The sequence below is a fragment of the Mesocricetus auratus genome, unplaced genomic scaffold (assembly GCF_017639785.1).
Source record: "Mesocricetus auratus isolate SY011 unplaced genomic scaffold, BCM_Maur_2.0 Super-Scaffold_4256, whole genome shotgun sequence".
Lineage (NCBI taxonomy): Eukaryota > Metazoa > Chordata > Mammalia > Rodentia > Cricetidae > Mesocricetus > Mesocricetus auratus.
The window spans coordinates 4,269,281-4,287,345 of NW_024429182.1; the positions used below are offsets into that span (position 1 = coordinate 4,269,281).

Genomic DNA, 18,065 nt, shown 5'->3' on the forward strand with positions numbered 1-18,065 from the left:
TCAGCACACAGTGTGGAGAGAGGTAGTGCGTATGCCCCCTTGTCATTTCAGGGAATCTTCTGGCACCTGCAGGAGATAGCCTGTGATTTGCCTTCAGCTAGCATAGGCAAGCTCTGAGTGGAGGTGCGTGAACGCTGTTTAAGACGATGTCTGTGCTTTGCAGGCAGGCCTGAGCTCCCTGGTTTGCTCATTGTGCTTGACCCTGGGCACGCCTGACTTTGAAGCCCTTTGTGTGGGAGCCTGGCAGAGAAACGGTCTAAAACAGAAAGTGGGAGAGGTCGTGCTGGCGCTGAAGAGCCAGGAGCCAGGAATTCGGCTGTGGGCCCTTCCCCTCTCCTGAATGGGGTAGAAGCCCTGGGAACTGGGCTGCTTCCAGGATGGGCCAGGGAACTTCAAAGCCGAGAGGGCTGTGCCTGTTCTCCTCCAAACCCCTTTAATGACGGGAAATGCTCCTGGGAAGGCATCTGTCCTTCAGGGGAGGGGAGACTCCTCCCCAAGCCAGGGAGAAGGACACTGTTGCTGCCACCAGAGGGGCAGGCATGATGGGAGAGTGGGGGACCCAGAGAACCAGTGACCTACATGCTGTGCTTCCCTGAGCCAGCCACCGACCCTTCCGGGCCTCAGTTTCCCCATCTAGAAAGCAGCTGTCATGTGTTTCTTATGTGGCATTTCGATCATTGGTAAAGGCTCCTCTGTGGTCACCGAGGACTCTTCAGCGGGAGAATGTGCTTGGGAAGGGGGGGGGAGGGGATGGGGCTGCCAGCAAAGGTCAGTTTAGGATTGTGATTCTTATAAATAAAACTGATTTCCTGTTGAGAGACGGGGAGTTGCAGACTTAGTGGGAAAGAGAATGCTACCAAGCATGGGAGGAATTCGTTTTTTGAAGGACTTGAATGTCACTGTGGCTCCAAAGATAGTTAAGGCCATTGCTGGGGTTTAAAGGAGATGAGTCAGGCCCGTTTGAGAAGCAGGGCTATACTGAGTCCGCAGAGGGGGAAGCAACAGTTCACAGGGTCAGTGACAGGCTATGAAGAGTTGAGTTTGTAGAAGGAGAATTCCTGCTGAAGAATGTATCTAGGGAAGAAAAAGTTCTGGAAGCAATGTCATAACCCTGTCAGTGTTTTTATGCCAGGAAGGGGTTAGCTGATGAGTTAAGCCACACCACTCCCCTCCCCCATCTTTAGGACCTGGCCATGTTTGTCCCCCACAAAACCATCACAGCCTCCATAACACGTGGGAGACACGCAACAGAATGTCCTGGATTGGCGCTACTTAGTCTTGTATGCAGATCTGTTTTCCCTGCTAGGCTAAACTCTTGTCAAGATGGGAGCTTTCTCTGCGCCTTCCAATGGGCGGCTACATGAGTGTCAGGTACAGAACCCGTGTTGCCTGTGCCTGGCTCCTCGAGAGCAGACCTGGCTCAGAAAAAGAAATGAAGCGACATCTTTGAGCCGGATTCCGGAAGGGAGGAAGGAAGTTCCTGCGCCGTCCTCGGCAGCCACTTGAGTCCTTTCTCTGTCTGTTCCAGCACAGGGGTGTTGCTGCCTGGTGGTACAGAGAGGGATCCTGCAGGTCTCTGCTTGTGAGTATGAGCCTGTCTGTGCCCTCTGCAGCAGCTCAGCCGGCCTCCAGGCTCCCGTGGGTGTAGACCTGGCTCAGCTCATGCTGTGGATGCCGGGTTAGGGGGACACCGTGGAGCCAGGCTCTGGCCCAGGCACACAGGGGCTGGAGCTTCTAATCTGCCTTTTGCCACTAACACACTGTGCGACCTTGGGCAAGTCAACTAATCTTTCTGGGCCTTGTTTCTGTGTGAGTAAAACTACTGATCACTAACCCACTCCCAGGCAGCCTGGTGGGATAACCCAAGAACCATTGGCGGATACATTGCCGAGGGCGGTGTTGTGTTCGGTCAGGGGAACAGATAGCGGTGTCTGTGGCACTTCTGTGACGTGGTCCTGCCCTTGAGGTGTGTGTGGGTCCTCGGTTAGTTTAGGCTCTAGCTGTGTGTGCCCTTTTTTAAAGTTTGGGTGGAATGTATAGTTCAGAGCACTCAGGCAAAGCATCCTTGCTTCCCTAAGGCACCATCTGCATCCTTTCCCGGCGGGCTAGCTGGAGTGGTAGACAGGACTTGCTGGCCCCTCAGCCTGTATCCCCATCCTGCCTGATTTTCCCTGACACCTCGGTGAGTTCGTGTCGGGGCAGGCCCGTGAGTTCCAACAGGAGCTTCAAGCTCTTTGCTAATTAATGTTCTGCCAGCTGATTCTCATTTTCCCTCTACTTAATCTCCAAATAAACTGAGCTCAAACCCAGCCATGTGAAGGGCACGGAGAATAATGCACAGACGTGTGGGCAGAGCCAGCATAGCTCTGGGCTGGGGTGGACAGAGTGAGGCAGGGCTCAGATAGGCTTCCTAGGAACTCCAGGCCAGCTGTGGGCCGGGTGTAGGGACTGGTGCTCCCATGGAATGTCAGGGTTAGGAGACTTCTTAAACCAAGGAAACAGAGCCAGCCGCTAGCTGGAGAGACTCAACTGTGCCCGAAAGAATCCCATGGAGCCATGGGGCAATCTACCCTTGCTTTCCCAACTCAAGTGGTGAGCCATTCTGGCTTGCCTGGGATTTCCTGGTCTTGTCTCCTAGAACCCCAGCTCCCAGGAAACTCTGTAGCCCTGGGAAAACTTAAGGTGGGGGGCCTCATCCTGTTCCCGAACCTCAGCTGTTGAATCTGTGTGAGTCTTCACAGCAAGGGTAAGCCACAGCCCAGTGTTTCATCTCTCTGTTATTGGAGAAATTGAAAGCCTGGGCTAGAGAAATGGCTCAGTAGTTAAGAGCACTGACTGTTCTTCCAGAGAGCCTGGGTTCAATCAGCACCCACAGGGAGCTCACTCCTGTTCCAGGGGACCCTGATGCCCTCATACAGACATACCTGCAGGCAAAACACCAATGTACATAAAATAAATTAGTAAAAGAAAAAGTAAGAACCTGAAATTAAAAGAAGCTGTAACCGTCCTCTGTTGTTTGTAGGACGCTGAGTGAAAGGAGGCAGACTCTGGAGTCTACACTGTCCAGTTTGCTTACACGGCCTTCAAGAAAAGGCCAAACCACCTACAGAGAAAGGGAATCAGTTCTGTGGGTACCAGGGATGCACTGGAGGGTAGGGTGGACATAGCACAGTCGGTATCACGAATGATAGAAATGTCCAACCTCCTGATTGTGGTTGGACAGCTTTGTGTCCTGTCCAGTTTAACAGGGCAGGTTTGTTTTACTCTGCGTATAAACTGGTAAAAACCACCTTTTAAAAACACTTTGCAGGCCCCGGGGATGTCCTCACACTTGGCCCGCTGTCCATCTTGACAGGGTACCCCTCCATAATGTTTGCTATCACCTGGCCATACAAATCGAGTTGCTGCTTTTGTGAACAAAATCACACCTGTGCCCCCCTTGCAGACCGTGGCCCCTTTGGGTGAGATGGAGGATGTGCGGGACACCTTGCGTCATCACAGGTATTCGCTGATGGTCTTGATGGTGCTGCTGGTGGTAGAGCAGAATTCTGGTCTAATGCACAAACACTGGGTTTTGACGGCATCCTAGGAAGTGGAGACCTTCTAGAAAAACATCTAAGTGACGGAAACTCATTAGAAAAGTCAGTTCTCCTAAGTGTCAGACAGCAAGTGAGCCCAGGAGGACTCTGGGTAAGGAAGCCATGGACGTCACCCTGGGTGCTGTGCTACCAGCATCCTGCGGCTCTATGATGGTGGCTGTGGCAATATCTCTGTAACCCTCCTCTCTGAGAAGGCCAGCGCACTGGAATGGAGTGGCCAGGCTGCACCGGAGTCCATTCTTGTTGACTACCCGGCATTGGCAGTTCTACTAGCAAGTGTTATCCAGGGTTTGTGTGTGTGTGTGTGTGTGTGTGTGTGTGAGAGAGAGAGAGAGAGAGACAGAGACAGAGACAGAGACAGAGAGACAGAGAGAGAAGCCGTGGTAGAGCAAAATCAAGCACATTGAGCTGGTGTGTTCTTTGGGTGAATTTCATTGGTCCTGTGCCCTGGCTGGCTGGGGCTGGTCTTTGCATCCTTTATTAAGAATGATGTGTTGGATATCCATGGGACGTCTGTCTACAAGGGTCATGTGGAAAGGTCACATTGGAATGTGAATTACGTTGGAGACTTTTACACAGACATCTCTTCTTAGACACTGACACGTTCAAGCCACTAGTCAACCTCCAAAGCCAACGCCGATCCGCCTCCTGGGCATCCCAGTCTCCTGGGCATCCCAGCAGAACCAGAGGCAATAGCTGCTCTTGTTGACGGTGTGGGGGTTGCAGTGACAGAGCAACACATTTTTGAGCCCATTCCTGGTGAGGCAACCCTTGAGACGGGATGAGGCATCCCTTGAGGCGGGGTGAGGCCTGGCTGTGGCCGGTTCCCCTGAGAAAGACTAAGTCTGGGGGAGCCCTGGAGTCTGCTTCTGGTTTGAGTACAAAACCTGGAAGGCTAGATTACATAAAGGGGCATCTGGGGGTACATGGGTAAGGGGGCTCAGTTACTGCCACACCTGTCTGCAGGTGAGGACCACCCGCTCAGAGTTAGCCCTTCACACTGACATCCTTTGGGTTTGGGGAGCCGTCAGCCATCCTGCGAGATTAGCAAGTTGGACCCTCACCATTTCCTCCCATCTTCCAACCTCTTTTTGCCGCCGTACCCCCCCCAGTTCTTATACAACAGGATTTATTCATGTTAACTGTATTCAAGTCCCAGATGGGGGCAGAAAAAAGAGATTGTGTTGAATGAACTTATTGTCTGAAGGTTTCACTGGCCTCTTTTATTTAATACCCACAGTCCGAAAACATATTGAGCTGATTTACTGAGTTTCAAATGTGGCCTTTTGGAAGGGGACTCTGCTAGGGCGCTTGGTGTCCCTGGCTGCGGGGCCAGAAACTGTTGGGTGGCAAGCCTGCCTGGGGGCATCTCAACTTCATCTTTATTGGCTCTCCCATGGCAAATATTCTGTCATAATCCCAGACTCTATGTACCAGAGACGGCCCCACCCTGCCTGCCGCTCTTTGCATTACGAAGACTTTTGTGGCATCCCCAACTGGCATGCTTTTGGATATCTAGAGACAATGTAGTTTATAGTGCCACCTGCAGATAGAGGCAATGTGGCTTATAATATCTTCTGCTTGGCTGGTCAGTATTCACTGTCAACTGGCCGGCGGCTGTGTCTGTGTCTTTGTTGACGGTTGACGTGCGAGGGCGGAGCCAATGGTGAGTGGCACCATCCCTAGGCCGGTGAGCCTGGGCTGTGTGAGAAATGTTGCTGAGGATGGAAGGTGACAGAGTCAGTAAATAGTGCTCCTCCAAGGTTCCTGCCCTGACTTGCCTCAGTGATGAGCTATGACCCGGAAACGCAAAGGTGAAACAAACCCTTCCCTTTCCAAGTCGTGTTCTGATCAGAGTGTCTCATGGTAGCAGGAGAAAGTACCTGACGCAGCTGTATTTTGCATAAGTTGGGAGGAATTCGGGAGATGGAGTGGGAGGTGCCTGAGAGGAGCACTAAGCATCAGACAGCCTCCTGCCTTCTGCTTGGATGCCCGATGCAGGGCCTCTGGGCCTTCAGACACACCAAGGTGGCCATTAGCATCTTCACCCTGTGTCCTGACACACTGGCCTCTTCGTAGCTGGTGACCTCGGGCTCCGAAAGTTCTGATCCACTGGCCTGACGTGAGTGTACACGGGACTGCCCAAAAAGCTTATTATTCGGCACCTTGACCTTGATGTGTTTTAGGAATTAGGACCCCTGCCACGGTCGGCATTGGACTTGTGGCTGAAGGCCGTGGTGTGTAAGGCAGTCAAATGCAGTTGCAGCACAGACCCGTGACAGCTCCGGGTTTCTAGAGCTCTTGGTGGCCTTCTGGGGGAGCCACTACACGCACTTCAGCTCACTTCAGTAAGTGAGCGTCTCTCTGGAGCCCGCGGAAATCTGTCTGTGGTTCACACCACCTCCACTCTACATGTCTGGAGCCCCGGCATTGGGAATGCTGGAAGGACACATCCTAACACAGCGCGTGCAAGTGCGGCTGTAGGCTGCTCCGAGGGCTCTGTTAGGGGAATATAAGCCCGTGCCTTCACTGGCAGCTCGCCCCCTTTCCCTTTCCTCCCTCTCAGCTTGCATCTTCTCATTCATCCCTCTCTGTGGTCTCCCATGTCTGTTCTCTCTTCTTCCTTCAAAAAATTTTATTTATTATTTGAGAGAGAGACAGAGAGACAGAGAGAGAGACAGAGTCAGAGAGAGACAGAGTCAGAGACAGAAACAGGGAGACAGACATACAGGAGGGACGGGTGCATGCACGCCGTGATGCATATGCGCATTGGAGGACAACTTTGTGGACTCAGGTCTCTCCTTCCACCCCCGTGTGTGTGTGTGTGTGTGTGTGTGTGTGTGTGTGTGTGTGTGTGTGTGTGTGTGTGTGTGTGTGTTTCAGAGTTGGAGCATGAGCTCAGAGAGGGCATCACCTCCCCCCCCCCCAGCCGCCGGGCTTACCTCAGCGTTCCCTCGTGGGGAATGGAGGGAATGAATCTCCTGATTTCTCTATCCATCGGGAGTATTCTGCTTCCTTCCCTGAAAACCCATCTAGCTTACCGCAGGCTGGTGTGTGTCATAACTAGAAGTGTCCTCTCCCTGTCCCTGTCCCTCCCTGCCTTTAGTAGCAGTGTGACCTGCAGGCCATAGGGGAGGGGGGATTGCAGTCTCAAGCCTGTGTAGAGCCCCCCCCACCATCCCAGAGGAGGGAGCGGGCATGAGAACTCTGCATTGTTTTGGATAGAAGTTCCAAACATGAAGGCGCAGCACAGGCTAAAATAATTTTTCTCATCGACCTCCTGACTTCCCAGTGGGCAAGCGCCCATCGCTATCACGTGATGCTGGTTTGGTGTGTGTAGCTGCTGGAAACGCTTCTGACCCGGATCGGATCCCTGAGAGTTATGGGATCCAGGTGTTGCCTGACTGCTGCCTCACTGCTTCCCTGAGAGAGGGGAGGCTTCTGTGTTCTCAGAGAGAGAGGAAGAATCTCAGCTTCTGCCTTTGTGAGGTGGAACCCTCCAGAGGCACCTCCTCTCTCCCTGCAATGCGTGTCCTTACTCGCCGCTTTGCCTGACACATGGAGGAGATATAATGCTAGGTCCTGAGCCTGTGTGGGCTTTGCTCTGTTATCAGCAAGGTTGTGCAATGCTTGTTCTCGAAGTATGGAGGGAGGCGAAAGAGGAAATCAGAAGCCCACTTTCTCTGCTGGAGCCCACGGGAATGCCTAACCAGAGCAAGGGGTGGGTCAGTCCCCTTCACCCTGACGTGGACTTTGGTGTTATATAAGTGTGGTCATTTTTTTTTTTTTTTTTTTGGTTTTTACGAGACAGGGTTTCTCTGTTTTGGAGGCTGTCGGTCCAGCCTGGCCTCGAACTCACAGAGATCCACCTGCCTCTGCCTCCCGAGTGCTGGGATTAAAGGCATGCGCCACCAACACCCGGCTCATAAATGTGGTCATTTTGTCCCACATAGGAAACCACAAGGATGTAGATGGCCTTGTATAGAGTTGATGACTTTCTTGTCCTTAGCAATAGGGACTGGGAGTCATCTTATTGTGAAATGATGGGGAGTTGTATAGGGAATAGCTTTGGTAGGGTGGAGAGATGTGGGGAGTCTGCCTTGGAGAGGTCCAGCTGCTTTCTTCTCTGTTTGCAGATCTGAGCATTTACAGATCTCAGGTACGGCGTGCTTGTGTGTGTGGGGGACTGACGGCAGCCCTGATTCCTTGATGTCTTTCCATCTCATACTCTTTTTCCTGGGGAAGGGAAGGCTGAAGTGGCTTGAAGGTGAGGGGAAGAGGATGCTGGGAGGCCTGGCTCTGACAGCTTGGCGGGACATGAGTTCTGCCTCTTGCGTGTCTTCATGACTGGCTGCTGGGTGCCTGTGTGTCTTTCTTCCCTGGTTGGAAAAAAAAAAGCAGAAGCAGTCAACAGCTTAGAGAAAAATTCTCCACAAATGGCTTTATAAGAAATTGCCATTATAGAGTATGAAAATGGTTACGATGGAAGAGGGGACAGGTGGCTGGCAAGGGTAAGATTCCAGGTGTCACTAATGACTTTACTCCATACGTTTCCAGCACAGGTACACTTGGCGGTGGGGAATTTTGTGACCGAGAACTGAAGCATGAAGGGAATGCGTAGTTTCTTTCAGGGCGGTGGAGACTGTTCAGTGAATGTCTCTTACCCCCGGATACTGTTAACTTTGATGCACAGGAATCCTTGTCTTCCAGTATTTTCTGTCTGTTGGTTTCTCAGACACTGGAACACATTGTTACCATAACTAAGGCAAGCCCAGATTTCTTCAGGCCCCTGACCAGGAGGCCTTCTTCCTTGGATATGAAGAGTGCCTGCAGTATGTTTCCAATGGAAAGCAAGGAGAGATATGGCGGCCCCTGTACTGTACTAACGACATACTAGGTCTCTTTGATACACGACCCACTTCCTGTAGCCCAGCTTCTGCGATCCTACTCCACTCTGTGCTAGAGGCATACTAGACTCCTTGTACACATCCATCCACAGGGGACTCTTGCAAGTGCTTGACCGTAGGGCTAAATGACCTCCCCTCAGGACTGCCTGGCAAGCTTATTTGTCAATGTTTACCGAGTCTGGATGTCTTGACCATCACTCTTCCCAACACACATGTGTGCATACACGGCTTTTAGCCCTCATCGGTATACCTTGCATAGTTCTCAATGGCCATAGCCATTGTGTTGATGCTATAATTAATGGACTATATGTATAATATACATATACATATATATAAATACATATATATACATATATAATACATATATATTTATGTATATGTAATCATTGAGGATTAAAAGCATTATTCTTTGTGTCTACAGCACCTAAGTCTGGGTGTGATGTATTTTGAGTGCTCACAAAGTAGAAATTGGTTGCCTGAGAAACTTTTGATGTTCTAGGTTTCTTCAATTGTTGTCCTAGGTTTCCTTCAAGTTTTCAAAGTTAAGGTATCCATTACCCTGTGGTTAGTAGGCAGCTAGCAGAAGTGTGTGTGTGGGGGGGGATCATAGTTATACCATCTAAAATTTTCAAGGGATTCACATTTCAGATTTACAAGGAGTTCCTGCAAGTCAACCAATACTAAGCAGAATTCTCAAAAAGAGACAAAGGGTATTAATAGGAGTTTACAGGTAAAGAGGCCACCAGAAACCTAAAGAAACCAGGAATCTAGAAAGATGCTCTAGCTCCCATAGTCATCGTTGACAGCCCAACTGACTGCCCAGGAGTCTAGCAGACATGCACAATGCCAGGTACTCATCGGGAATGTCACCCCTCCAGCCTAAGGACTGATCGAGGAAGCACGGGACCATGTTGTATGACAGAGCTCTCCGGTGTGTCTTAGCTGCACCGAATACAATACCCGTTTACCAGGTGACCTGGAAATTACCAAAAGGATAAGTTCCCGGGGGCAGAATTGAGAGCGAACTGTGCATGTGCCCTTCCTTGTTGTGGTCAGGAGCCGGAAAGAGCCTCCTTGTCTCTGGGGTGATCTTTGGAACTGGGTGCTGATTCAGGGCACAGGCCTTTACCGTAGCATTTCCATCTATATTGTGTTCTACCTGTGCGACCAGAGCCCACGTGTAATTCTAACCCAAAGCAGAGTGAGGCTGAAGAGGGTCATATGAGACCCCGAAGCAGCCAGCTGAGACATAAGAGGGGGAAGGGCTCCTCTGCCCTGAGCCTGCCCCGTGAATTGCTGGCCTGCCCAAGGCCCCTTTCCCGGGAGGCTATGGTTAAGAGACCATCCTTATGCTAAACCCTAAAGCTCACACAGAGCTGTCAGAGCTGTAGTGGGGGCTGGGGTGTGGGGTAGCCACCCATGTCATCACAGAGGGGAGAGGTGGGGACGGGAGGGTAGCCATCCGGTATGGTCCCAGAGGGAGGGCAGTCCTGACCATTTTCTCTCGCACCTGGCACGGTCAGGCTGGCCTTTGATAGTTTTGTGTCTTCCATTTCCTTCCCACCAGCCATGACGAGTGTCTTGCTTCTTGGCCGTCTTTGGGTCTGTGTTGTTAAGTACAGGTCATGGCTGATAGCCAGCATCCAAATGTTCGTCCTGTTGAATAGAAAGCTGTAGATGTTGGCGTTTCCGGTACCTGACTGCCTGGATGTAAGGTCGCTAGACTGTAATCCAGGGCCCGTTCTGCTCCCTCCCACCTGGCATGTGTGAAATAGTCATATACAATCAATATATTTAGAAGCTCCTATTCTGGGTCTGTCTGACTTGGGCAAAGTTGACTGAAAGGTTCAGGCGTCACGCTGGCCTGGCCCTGTGGCCTGGCAGAATGCACTCAGGCAGCACTCTGGCCAGCCCAGGGTTCCATGAAAGCTAGTCTGCACGCAGCTGCAAGGGACCCCTTTAAAAGACAGACACCTCCCCGCCCACTTAGGCTTTCTCTCTCTCTCTCTCTCTCTCTCTCTCTCCTTACCCTCTTCGTCTGCCTCGTGTCTCTCTCTCCCCCTCTCGCTCTCCCTCTCCACCAGTAATAAACTCTATGGTTAATGGATCTCTCGAATCTCCTGTTCCGTCTATCTCGCGCCTTCTGATGTTAATCTTAAACAAAAGAACAACACTGACCACTGATATTTTATGTCCCATGATCTCTATTCCCACTTGAGTTCAAAGTTTTCCTGTTTTGTTTTCTTCTTAACCTCTTTTGTGTCTCAAAGGTATACGTGGCGAAGAGCCATTTGGACCAGGATACGAGGTGCCCCATTTACTGCATGCAGTGCTGGGCTCTCCCTGGGTGCAGGAGACAGAGCCTGGGGCTGTTTAGCATGGGCAAGGAAAAAGCTCACTCTCTTGGGTATGGGCCGTGGACAGCGAAATTGAGTGTCTCAAGTCAAGGACTAAAGCTCAGTGTTTTCAGGAAATGGGAGCTGCCGCGAGGTCAGCTCTGGTGGTCTGTTTCCCACTGCTGGTTCTCCAGATGAGTTATGCACAGCATTCTCTTCTAGCTGCCCTGCCATTGACCTGGCTGACAGTTTTCCCTTTCTGCCCTACGTCTCTGGACCTGGATACCAGACTCATGACTCCAGTTTCCGAGTCTTCAAGCAATGTGACGTTAAAGATCTTTGACCTGTTTTTCCTTAAGCCCTTCAATCCTGTTTTTTTTTTCAAGTTCGCAGGTATGCCCCTCAAGGCCATGTCAGCCCTTTCTGGGTCAAAGGATTTGTGATGTCATCATGACATTACCTTACAATATTTCCAAGTGTTCACACAATGGGCACTTTGAGGCCTTGCTATGTAAAGCCTTGCTTGGGTCCTGAGGTAGCCAGGCCTGATGTTGGTGGAGACTTGAGTCCTGATTTATTATTCTCATGCAGGACAGTGGATTGCAGTTCTACAAGAGAGGTTCAGAGGGAAACATAAGGAGTGCGGAAGAAAGCCCAATGATGGGAGAGAAATTGCATATTGAGAAAGATTAACCTACACAGGTTTGGGATGTCATATACTTTATTAGGGAGGAATCACTTACATGAAAAGCCAAGAACCCCAGGTCAGCGCTCTACTGCTTTCCGAGACCCGACCAGAACCCCAAGAGAGAGCAAGTGCCCTTCCCCTAAGCTCTTTATCCCCTGCATCTTCTACTACATGTGGCCACACCCAGGTGGGTGTGATCAGCGCTATAGGAACCTAAAATCTCTCCCTACATTTATGGGTGGTAGTGTGGTGTCCAGCATCGGCCAGGGTGGCCAATGGAGGACGTCTGAGAAGGAGACACTTGAGTTGGAACTTAAGTGGGGAGGAGGAGCTTTACGTACAGAGAGGGCCGGGCGGGAGGAGCAAGTCCAGAAGTTGTGGAGCCGTCTTGTGTTAGAACAGTGTGTGTTTGGAGACAGGAGTTGATTGCTGAGAGGGAAGGTAGAGAGGTTGGGCATGCTCAGGAGTCTGTATCTCACTCTGAGAGCACTTGGCTTTTGATCCATCCACTCTCTGCTGCCTCTTCCAAGTGTCTAGGCCACCGCCAGGTAGATGATTTTGGGATCACGCACGCACGCACTCACTCACACACACACTGGGTAAATGATTTTGGGATCCCCTCCACACACAAACACACACACACACATGCATGTATGCATGCACACACCAGGTAGATCACACACACACAAACTCATGCACACGCACTGGGTAAATTATTTGGGGATCCCCTACACACACACACACACACACACACACACACACTCTCACCAGGTAGATGACTTTGGGATCCTCTCTGCACACATACATACGCACATGCACCAGGAAAGCCAAGCACCCTGAAGGGATGCCCTCTTTCATATTTTCCTAAGAGGTCGGGTGCTGCAGACTGACCACTGTCGTCCACATTGTACCAAGTGAGTTGGGTGTCCTTGAGAGCCTGGGAGAAGCGCTGCATCTCTCAGGCCGTGGGCTTCAGGGCTGGGGCCTTTTCCCAGGACCCCCAAAGATGCTTCACACTCTTCCCACGATGCCCAGAGGTGGCCTCGCCTCTGAGCCCCCCAGGTTGTTTCTCCTTAAGCATCAGGCTCTTCGTCTCCTGCAGCTCAGTGTCTGCGGTCTGTGCCTCGCTGTGGGGAAGCTCAAGGATGCTCGAAGCTGCTGGGAGGTCTGCAGCTGCACATAGACGCGGTTCCTGGACGTGCTGGGCACTTGCAGCACTGGACAGTTACTCTTTGAGGCTCCGCCTCCTTATTAGGAAGAGGCTGACACCATATTCCTGTGGGGGTTGTAACGACTGGGTGAGACTTTGTGGATAGAGAGCCTGGTAGTGTGTTCAGGGGTGGTAGTAAAACCAGACAGAGGACGGAATCTGCTCTGGATTGATAGCTTCTTTGTTTTTGTTTTTGTGTTTTTTTTTCTTCTTCTGGTGCCTGCAGGCTCTACTCTCTGAAATGCAACCCTGCAAGCATTTGTGGCTTGGGAGGGGATGCAAGTTCAGCATGGAGAGCTGGTTTTGAACCTGCCGTTGTGAAGTTTGTATATCTTGTTGCTCCTTTATTGCCGCAGTCTCGGTTTTCCCCATCTATAGCAATCCGTTTTCAAAGCCTATGTAAAGAAGCATTTAGAAAACTGAACATAAATATATAAAGGGGACGATCACAGCTTTGTAGGGCAGACTACAACCCTGGGCTAGGAGAAGTCCACAGTGCCATGATAGCCAAGGCCAATCTGCTCCTGGACACATCCTTGCTAGAATAACTATGGGGAGTGGCAAACTCTCCTAGTCCTGGAGAACCAGGGGAGGTGGACTCTTTTGAGACTGCCTGATGACAGCATGGTTGGGAGGAAAGGTGCAGGGAGAGAGTCAGGTTGGCAAAGACCGTCTCACCCCTGCACACAGCAGGCCCTCCATGCCAGCGTGCCTCACCCCTGCACACAGCAGGCCCTCCATGCCAGCGTGCCTCACCCCTGCACGCAGCAGGCCCTCCATGCCAGCGTGCCTCACCCCTGCACACAGCAGGCCCTCCATGCCAGCGTGCCTATCTGAAGCATGCGTGTCTCCGCTTGGCAAAGCACAGCCGAGGGAAAAGGTCTTTTGCAGTCCCAAGAGCAGCACCATGTTGTGAGCGCACACTAGCTGGAGTTCTGGAAGGATCATGGTTTGCGGGCACTCTGCATTAGGTGGACTGTGTCTGGCCATTCCTCAGCTTCTGCTTCCTTGGTGTGGCCATGGGTTGCCCCTGGGCATTGAGAGGTTGTTGCAGCCTGGCTGCAGCTGCGGGAGCGGGCTCAGTGCTAGCACCTCCTACATAGAGCTGTCTTACTGAGAACATGCTCGCCCAGATGCTCCCCTTGGGCAGCAGTGTCTGGGCCACAGGGAGGTTCCCCACCCCCCACCCCGCCTTTAGCCTTGACTCCCCATCTTCTGCTCTGAGTGCTGCAGCCTTCTGATACCCAGCAAAGATCAAGATCTTGAGAAACGACTTAGATGTATTAGTGTGTCCTATTTCAAAGTACATTCCATCACGCTCCTTAACGAACATCCCAGGGAGCCATGTCAGAAGTCCAGTGACGGGCCTTTTCTCCATGGGGTCGCTAGGACCAGAGACTCTAACTGTCCTTCTGCTATAGGGAGCACTTGATACCGGAAGGAGCGTGGAAGCCATACTGCACACACCTGATGGTGACCGTGCTCACTGACTCACCAGTGACACCCTCCCCCCCGGACTTTTTACCCACTATCCAGATTCGGATTAACCCCCGGAGACTTGTGAAAAGCGGTGGGAAGATCTTGAACTACCTAATAACACTCCCCCACCCCCATTTTGTGAGATTCCTGTACCTTCTGGGGTTGGCTAGGCAGGGTTCCCACTGGAAAAGTGTATCGTAACCTTTCATTGGCATTCTTGGCATTGCTTCGCTCAGGGCGGAGCCTCCTGGAATGCCGGGCTTGCCGTCTGAACTCGGCCGAGCTAAGCGTGTTAATAAAAGGTTTCCCCAAGCTTTTCTATCAGACGCTTTCATCTTATTCCAGACCAGCAAAGTCAGAACCGGGCATGGGGGCGTGGGGTGGGGTGGGGAGGCCAGGGTCCAGAGGTAAACATTGCTTTCTTTTCTGTGGGGGCGAAGAGGATGGAGGCCAGAGATAGCATGTACAGACAGCTCACAGCTAGCCCACAGCCTTCTGCCCAGCCTGGGCTAACCTGATCAACCTTGTCGTGATGGCTGTCCTCAGATGGCCTGCAGCTAGGGTTAGATTCGCCATCTCTGGGGATCAGGTCATGGCCAGGTTCAGCCACACTGGTGCATGCTTTAGGATGAGGGACGATAACACTGTGTTGTCCAGCTGAATCAGGGACTATCTGACCCTTCTGGGGGGGGGGGGAGAGGCTCCCGAGTGTGCCTGGTTTTCAGGTGTCCTGTCACCTGCTGTCCTCTCCAGGTTAGTTCGTCTCTCACAACAGGGAGCATGCTACCATACCACACCTTCCTCCCAGAAGCCTTTCTAAGTAAAATCTGGTGCTGGGTGCTGTACTCCACAAGGGTCCTCTAACAGAACTTCACTCCGTGGTGGTAGGTAGGGTTTCTATTCCCCTGCATCCTGTCTGATTGATCCCCGTGGCTGGTCTTACAGATTTTAAAACATGCACCAATGGAGTGCTTGGCACACAGGCAGTCCCTCACTTTGTTCCTAATGGCTTCTAGAAGTTTCTGCCAAGTTCTCCACGTGTCTCCTTCAACCAGACTTGGAGCCTTCGTGAGTCCCTTCAGAGCACTGGGTCCCAGCCCTGCCGTGGGTGCACGGAGGGAGGAGCCAGGGAAAGTGCTTTCCTTGACTGTGTTGGCGGCATGGCAACCAGGTTGCCGTGCCTCAGGTTGTTACCTGGGTTGTTGCTCTTTGGGACTAGAAGGAGATAGGACCCTGGGGGCCTGGTGTACATGTGATACCTCAGGCAATACATAATTAGTGAGTGACCACTTAGCCGGCGAAGGTGAGTGTTTTTTCCCCATTTCTTAGCATCTGGGAGAAATGACGCTCCCCACTTGGAAAATAAACCCCGCTAAAGGCAATGTGCGGCCACACGCCATTGGAGCCCAACAGCTGTCTCTCGTTTGTTGGCGAAGGTCCCGGGTAATGAATGTTGCTCGTCCATGCTCACAGCTGGCCTAAACGGAGGAACAATGGCCCTTCTCAGAGAGCCCTCAGCAGACATCCCCGATGAAGTTGGTTCATCACTTGGAAGCAGGGGTGAGGCCGCAAGACACAGGGCCATTGATGGAGCAAGGAAGACTCAGGCTGCCATGGTACGGCCACGGAAAGGCCGGGGGTGGTGGCTGGTGAAGAGGGTCCTACGTGATGAGAGCCACGGCGCGTGCTCTCTCTCAAATGCTGTCTTCTAGAACCTGATCCATGGAGTGAAGGCTCTATCTCTGCAGTCACCTGTCCCTGGGTCTTGGAGGGTCTGTTCTCCCAGGACAGCCCATGCTGCCTGTGGCCTCCATTGTGGTTGAGTGGATGAGGGCATTGGAACTCAGGGTCGGGCCAGCACCAGGCCTCGAGGCCCTTGCTCCCAGCCTGTCTGCTTCAGTCTCCAGGTGGGGAGGGGAAGGGGGCTAGGAGGAAGACCAGAGCGGGGATTCCTGGATGTGGGGCAGAGCCAGGTCTCCAGCCTTGTAGCTGTCCACGGCTGAAAGAGGTACCTCAGCCTTTGCACCCCCAGGTGAGAAGTCACGGCCCTCATTCTGTCGGGGGTTCTGCTTCCATTACCCGCTAGGAAAGAGGCATCTCTCCCCATCAGCCAGGGCATGGGGGGACCCTACTGGAAAATTCCATTCTTCTTCTTCTTCTTCTTCTTCTTCTTCTTCTTCTTCTTCTTCTTCTTCTTCTTCTTCTTCTTCTTCTTCTTCTTCTTCTTCTTCTATTTCAAATGATTTAAAATAGCATTAAACAGTATTTCGGAAAGCCACGCCATCCTATAAAGAATTTGGTATAGTAACTCCATGTCTGTATGTTTATGCAAGCATACCTTTGCTCTGTTTTTTTTTTTGTAAGCACGCCCCATGCTTGTCATGGATGACGTGTGAGCATCAGGAGCTCCAGCAGGAGCCTGCAGGCTGGAATGCAAACTCCCCCATGTCCTACCCGCAGTGATGATGATGTGTCAAGGATACTCCTGACTCTCCAGATACTTTTTGTCCTCTAATAATCCCATTGGTTGCTTCTTCCAGCTCCTCCCTCCTCCCTCCTCCCTCCCATTTTCCTTCTCACCCTTTCCTTCTGCATTTTCTTTGGCAAGAGGTTTTAGAAAGCCAACGAGTACAGTAGCGATGAAGCCTCTTGTCTTAGTCTTATGCGTCCTCTGAATGCCATCCACCTGAGAACAGACACCTGTATGCAGGTCTCCTGGGTCCACCATGGTGGCCCTGTATCCAAGCTGAGAAAGCAACCCAGAGTGCACCTCCCCCCCAACAGGGAGCTGCTGCAGTCCTTGAATGGTTATTGTTTGATTTCTTTTATCAATATTTATTTTGGGGGGCTGAAGAGATGGCTCAGAGGTTAAGGGCACTGACTCCTCTTCCACAGGTCCTGAGTTCAATTCCCAGCAACCACATGGTGGCTCACAACCATCTACAATTCAATATGGTGTATGCCCCTCTTCTAGCCTGTAGGCAGAACACTGTATATGTAATAAATAAATAAATATTTTAAAAAAGATTTATTTTTTATTAGTGTGTGTTTTAGATTTGGCCGAATTGTTCTTGTAGGAGGTTGGGGGTGTGTGTGCTGTCTTTTGTGGGTTGAGGGGTATCTCATCGTGCTGATCAAGCTAGTCTTGATTGCTCAAGCTGTCATCTCGCCTCAGCCTCCCTGAGTAGCTTGGACTACAAGTGTGTTTTCCACAGTGGCAGTGTCCTTGTTTAGTCTCATGAGCTAGTGCCAGAGAATCACCTTCCTCACGCCTTCATGGACCGAGTGTCAGACTCTGTCATGGCCTCACCGTGGCCAGAACATCCGTGCAGGTAAACTTGTGTGCCGTCTGTCAGCCAAGGCACCTGCTCACCCAAACAGACACTGTTTTCCCTGTTCCTCAAGGCGTGTGTGTGTGTGTGTGTGTGTGTGTGTGTGTGTGTGTGTGTGTGTGTGTGTGTGTGGTGTTATCTCTGTTCATATGCATTTATTGTTCGTTTTTCGCCAATCTTTTATTTTGTGCTGAATTGTTGGTCTTTCACAGTTAATTTTGTAGAAACTAAAGAAATCAACCCTTTGGATTTCCCCCACACTCTTGACTTTAGTCTTGCTTTTATATTTATTCTTGCAAAGTCAAGTTTTTTCTTTTTTGTAATTAAACTTATCTCCTTTTAGGCCGTTGGGATTTCATTACATTTAGGAAGTCTTCCTCTAAAGTTACACATTTAAAATGACCCATGTTTTTCTTTTCTTTAAAGAATAGCTTTGTTGGTGTCGTTCGCGGTTCATCATTTAAAACAAAGGCTCAGAGGCTGGACCACTGACCTGATGGATGACTTGGGTGGT

The 18,065-nt window shown here is 51.2% G+C and overlaps 1 protein-coding gene and 1 long non-coding RNA gene across 3 annotated transcripts in view; one reads left to right on the top strand and one right to left on the bottom strand.

Moving 5' to 3' along the window:
* Nucleotides 1-18,065, top strand: part of Afap1l2 (actin filament associated protein 1 like 2) — a 98,657-nt gene that overhangs the window by 4,935 nt on the left and 75,657 nt on the right. The window contains exon 1 of one of the 2 annotated variants that reach the window (XM_040742321.1): nt 1,529-1,582. The exons of the other annotated variant lie outside the window; for it this stretch is intronic. The gene's annotated coding sequence lies outside the window, so the exon portion shown is untranslated. Of the gene's footprint in view, nt 1-1,528; nt 1,583-18,065 lie in introns of those variants that run through there. 2 annotated transcript variants of the gene reach the window in all.
* Nucleotides 4,808-6,953, bottom strand: LOC121139207. Its single transcript, XR_005876063.1, has 2 exons — nt 6,542-6,953; nt 4,808-6,222 (listed from the first exon to the last, which is right to left on the bottom strand). It is a non-coding gene; the product is annotated as an uncharacterized LOC121139207 (long non-coding RNA).